Genomic DNA, 6,481 nt, shown 5'->3' on the forward strand with positions numbered 1-6,481 from the left:
ATTAATTTATTGTGTGGCCCCCCATGAACGGAATTCCACGAAACTTGGCGTGCATACAGAGGGTGTCATAATGATCCTACAATTCCAATTTCGTGCAGTTTTGACTATGTTAGGTCACAGATACCTTCAATTACAACACCTCATTTTTACTTTTTTGTGTTTAACTAGGTGGCGCTATACATGAAATGAGTGGTTATGGAATGGGTTGACATGGCCCCTTGAGATCAACATACAAAAAAAAAATGGTCCTCCTAAACCCTACGGTTTTCGAGATATTCACAGAAAACTGTGTCTGCCCTACCCTCCTTTCGGGGGGTCCAGTCCAGCGGGGGGGCTACAGATCAAAACGAAAAACGATGGTTCCATGCTATCCATGTGGGGTTACATGCCCACCAAGTTTCGTGTACCCCGGTCTTTCAGTGTCCCGGGACTCATTGACGGAAATTTGGGCATGCGAAAAAGAAAAAAAAAAAAAAAAGAAAAAAAAAAAAAAAAGAAAAAAAAAAAAAAAATCTGACTAAACCTATATGACCGCCGCTTCGCTGCGCGGCGGTCATAATAACATTTTAAAATTTTAATAATATCCTCCATCTCTGAAAGAAAATAACACATGGTTTTAACCTCCACAGACTTTACTCACAATACTTTCCATTATACAGTTAATAAATAACCCAGCAGCTAAAACTAACCTAACTGGGCATTTGAAATTAAACCAAACTTAAGCCAAGTGCCCTGATAGGTTAGCTTTAGGTGCTGGAAAAATTTAGTTTTTGCTATATAGACAGCACTTGTGACTTTGAACAACAGGGCTATAGATCGCTTAATGACTGTACAAACGCTCTATGACAGTCCAGGATAAATGTAATGCTGGTGGTCCTGGATCAACACTTAATGACAGCATAGAATAACTGTGGCTGTGATTGTCCAGGACTAACAATAAACAACAGTCCAGGATGAATGTCATTCTGTGATGGTCCTGGGCTAACATTTTGCGATACCACAGGATAAATGTGATTCTGTGATGCCCCTGGACTAACGATTTATTTTTAATTGCTTATCTGTTGTATCCCCGATATTTTCAATTCAAATTCACTTTCATCACCTCCACTGCGATCAATGAAGGTGTGATATTTCTGTCTGTCAGAAATAAATTGCCCCCCAACACCACCACTTTCATGTGAGGCAGGAGACTTGCAGCTATTGTAGCATTGCATTGCTTGAACATTTTAGTAGTAAGCTACCTTTAGGCTAGTTCATACCACCACAAGTCTGCTATTGCACTAGCTGGTCATGCTAGGTAGCCTGTTTTTCATAGGATCAAAGTGCTTAGCCTACAGCCTAATGACAGACATTCCATCATGTTAAGAGATATAACTGGGCACTAATATTTTTTTTCTTATCAATATCAGACTTGGTAGCTCAACCTTTTCCAATTTTATAACAGCTAGCACACTACCTAGTTATGCTAGTGTGGCAAGAGGGAGGTGAGAATTTTCGTAGCGACTACGCCACCTAGGGGGAGGGGGTAACCTACACCTAGGAACTATTCCAAATTAACCAGAACAATTGACTTTAATACAGGTTCGTACACACACCAGGCAGAGACGGGAATCCCATAAATAGTTATACTTTATTGATACAAAATTAAAAGGTAGATAATGATAAGGCCAGAGGTCAATCAGACCATAAGTCCCCTGACCCAACACCACACTCCGCTGCGGGTGGAACTCCGAGGAGGGAGAAGGAGAGAGAGAGAGAGAGAGACAGACAAAGGTACAGGAGACAGGGCCTGGGGCTTACCACAGCGAGGTGAGGACAGCTACCAGACGAGGAGGATCCAACGTTACACACGCACAGGTTAACCACGGTCCTCCAGCCTGGGGGCTCCAATGGGCTCACAGGTAACATTCAATATACTATAGTATGAGTGATGGCTACTTATCTTTTGGCATTACACCGGTACGCTGGAGCTCACAGCCACCGGACTGTAGGCCCGCTACCACCACGGGGTTCCACCTCCACTAAAGGATGTAATCACAAACACACACATATACACATAAACCCACTCCGAGACACACAAGGAGGCAAGGGAAGGAAAGGAAGCTTAGCAACCCCACGCTACTACCCCAACAAGCATAGCAAAGGGATAAATAAAAAAACAAAAGACACTACAAACCACACATTCACAAGAGTTAAGGCATTAACATGGAGTAAGCACAGCCACCGAGACCTTTTCACCACAGCACATCAAACAAACAGACAATACAAAATAATTAGACAAACAAGCAGACATACAGTAAATAGCAGGCAAGGTGGAATAGCATAACAACCGCAGCCGTAGCAAACATGCACCAAGCCAAGCAAAGCGGAGCAGACAAACAAAAGTTCAAAATAACCATAAACAAGATCAACCCAAAGAGTAACCATAGGTCATAAGAAGGCAAAACAGCAGCCGGGCTGAGGCGTGGGTACACTGCACCTGTTGATAGCCAATTGCCCTGAGGACCGCTGGACATGAATCTACAAATATAGAAAAATTACCATTAATAGTCTACTAGCAAATGAGTGGTAATTTAATGAAAACAGCGTGCATACATACATACCCAATACTACGTTCGCCGCTCCCAAACCAAAGCACACAGAGGCCCACTGCCCCTATTAGGGCCGACACTGGTTCCAGGCTAGCTGGCTGGAGACGCAGGGATATTAAGTAATTAACTAACTGCACAACAAATGGGGTGACAATTTACACTGTGGACGCATCAACTTACCCTGAGCTAAACTGCAGTCTTGCTCAAAGCGAATTTGTCAGAAAACTGACTATACAGTGGAGGCGAGCCAAGACCACTACAGAGAGAGACAACGCTATGACCTCTGGAATTATACAAAGATATTTGCTAACAGAAGAAAACAGCCAAGGCTTACCGTTGTCTTTCTCATCCACGATCTCTCAGTGGCTAACAACATCGCCTGCACTCACGCCAAACAATCAAGTCGGGTTCCGGGTGACAGAGGAACGTGAGTTCAGGAAGCTGCTGCCCGACGATATATATCCTGAGTTAAACCCCCCCACTGAGGCCAATCAAATCAGTCAACGTGTAGGCAGAGTCAACTTGCCACACTAGATATCATTTTTAGATTGTTTTTAGACACATTAACTCTATAATGGTTTTGAAAACGTTCAAGAGGCAAATAATCGTTTTGACATCATATAACCTAATGTCAGACATTACACTTCCCCCCATTACAAATGCAACCCATGCCCCCCAAAATAGTGCTTAAAACTCTTGGAAATAGGCTATCTTACCTGTAAGGCACGATTGTAAAGAATCACACAGTGAAGAATTCACTTGTCTGCGATGGCTAGTAGCTCTGAAATTTGAAATTGGCGGGAGCCTTTTTTTTCACCTTCACGTCTCACTTTTAATGACATCACAATCCAAACTTGCCACTGATTGGTTGGTTGTAATGTTAATCCAGGGCAAATAACTTCTATTGCTTTCTGTGCCTCGTACTGTTCCTATGCATGTTTCTGTGGGCCTCTCAGAGGCAACAGCCTCAGCCCAGCCCAGCCCAACCAGCGAAAAAGGAAGAAAGCAACATGATGGATGTTCATTACCCCACAACCTGTAATGTGACAGCAGAGGAATCAAACGCTTTGCTTTTTCACGGCCAGTTGCGCTCTCTGAATACACTGATGATAAATGACATCATCAGCACGACTAAATTGTCATTTTATTTCCCATTTAACAAAAGGGTTTATGGAAATGGATTGCAAGACAGGAAAAGGGTACTGCATAAAAAATAATGTGTTTTGGTGTGTGTGTGTGTGTGGAGCATAAGGGTATGCATCTTTCTCCATCTTTTCCTTTTGTACAAGAATACATTCTAAAACATACTTTAATAGAATTTTGAAATATTACACAACTATTTTTTTGGTTTTATGAAATAAATATATGATATAATATATATCCCATCGCTGCATTAAATATATTGCTGGTGGACAGTACTGATGGTCCTCTGTCTGTTTTTGTCCCATTTGGACATGAGCAGTATGAGGGGTGTGGGCTGTGAACACAAGCCTCCACCCACCACCATCTTGTACCAAGTCTCAGTAAGCATGTGGGAGAAAAAATCACAAACATAATATGTTTGAAAAATGTTGTGCTTAATTTGGTTATTACATTTTTAATTCTCTCAAAATTACTGGCGACACAGCAAGTGGGCTTACTTCCTGAAATTATTAACAAACAAACTCAAAAAATTCAAAGCCAAATAAAAACTTGATAAAAGGCCATAACTCTTGCAACAGTATGTGCAGATTATTGTACACAATACAAATATTCCATCAGCAATCAACAGACAGTCTAGTTGTCTCTCTAGATGCTGAGAAGGCATTTGACCGTGTTGAATGGCCTTATCTTTTTTATACCTTAAAGGAGAATTCCGATGTGATATTGACCTAAAGTGTGTTGAAACATGATACCGAGTGTGAATGTATGTCTCATAGCTCATCTCGGCTTGTCCCCTGCACTTAGAAATCTGGCGCTAGTTAGCCTGTGCATGGATTCCGGTTGCTTCCAGTAGCAGCTACTGGAATCCATGCATTTCCACGGAATTATTTTTGGAATCTGATCCCTTATCATACCTGTTCATTCGTACTCGTTGCTCGACTTATCGTGACTAAATTCAAGATGGCGGCGAACGGTAAACTTCATGAAGGCTGAAAAAAATGGGCTGTTAAATTAACATAAAAAAATCTTGTACATCGGTTGCATCAATTAAATCATGTCCACGAAGTCCAATTAATTCATGTTAAAAGTGGCAAATTGTATTCTGTTAAATTAACATGATTTTTTCATGTGTATGTGAAGAAATTGTTTCTTATCAGTCAAACATGATTTGTTTTGCATTTATCAACAATTTTTACATGTGAAACTGATGTATAATATTATTGTCAGTCAAACATGATTTATTTTGCTTTGATGAACATAATTTTTATATGTGCCACTGATATATAGGATTGTCATAAGTCCAACATGATTTTTTTCTTGTTTGATGGACATAATTTTTTTGATGCAACCGATGTACAAGATTTTTTTCATGTCATATTTTAAAAACTATTGCATGTCAAATTAACATGTTATTTTAAAAAGCCTCTTCAATAACCTCAAGCAATCAACCACAACTAGAATTTGTGTACACATTTACAACATTTATTTCACATTTCCAGACATTGCAGACAAATGAAATTAAGGTCAAAGACAGTGGTCAAAGACAGTGCAGTGCCTTTAGATGTTGAACAACGCAAACGAGGGAAAAGACTTAGAAAGGCTGCAGCTTCTGTAGTTTCCTCCAAATCTGAACAAAAATACAAAAAATCATGACAGCAGCAGCTACATGAACACATTTTCCTGACCCTATAGTCAGATTAAAAAAATAAAAAAATTCAAAGCCAAATAAAAACTTGATGCATTTCCCAATTACAAAAATAAAATGTTCTTGGGCATTATTCGGTGCATTTCAAAATGGCTAGTCCCTTGAACTTTCAACATTGCAAGTCATAACTTCAAAAAGTACAGCCAGTGAACATGCAAGATACAACTTTTTCCATTTCCAACATTTTTCCTCAGATGTGTGTTGACATGAATGAAATACTCCCTTTTCGTTTGGCAAATTGGAACAGGTACATAGATGACACAAGAAGGTGGTTAACTGATCTAAGGTCTGACCTAATTGTGTGCCGTGCACTCTACTCTGGTGAACAATAAGAGCGTTCCATGTTTTAAAAGTACAGGGACAATCTGTATATGTGCATAGTGGGGTAGTTTGTGGTGCGGCCAAAGTGGGGATGGTGGAGTTTGTAATGAGCAAGTAGATCAGACCTACTTTGAACCGCTGATTCACATCCCTTGCACTGCCACATTTACTGTGAAAGAGAACACAGAAAGGGAGGTTAATATACCAATACAGAATATGAATACAGACACACAACATTATGATCACAACACACATTTAAAAATGTATAACACTTCATGAATCAAATTTACCATGTATTGTCCTGTGTACAGCTTTACAAACTCAGCATTACTCGTCTTAAAAAAGTACAAAAGCACATTAAGTGCACCCAGATTTATGACCATGTAGCATTGAACAGTTATAAAAGGTTCAGTTTGATGGAGAAGAAATAGAGGGAAGTACAACACAATAACAAAAAGAAGGAGGGAGAGAAAGTGGAAGAGTTAGAAAAAAAAGTAAGAAACCGATGGAGAAGAAAAGAAGAGGGAAGTAGGAATACAAGATTAACCTGAGAAAGGATGTATAGAAAGTATGAGGGAGGGAGACAAAAGAAAGAAGGGAGTGACCTAGAGAACAGGGCTGTGTGTGTGTGTAAAAAAAAAATCATCAATTGCTGTAACTTACCTGGCACATGCACCAAATGTTCCAATTTCAGTAATGCTGCAGCAAGCTCCTTCTGAAG

Source organism: Alosa sapidissima, chromosome 10, assembly GCF_018492685.1.
Source record: "Alosa sapidissima isolate fAloSap1 chromosome 10, fAloSap1.pri, whole genome shotgun sequence".
Taxonomy (NCBI): domain Eukaryota; kingdom Metazoa; phylum Chordata; class Actinopteri; order Clupeiformes; family Clupeidae; genus Alosa; species Alosa sapidissima.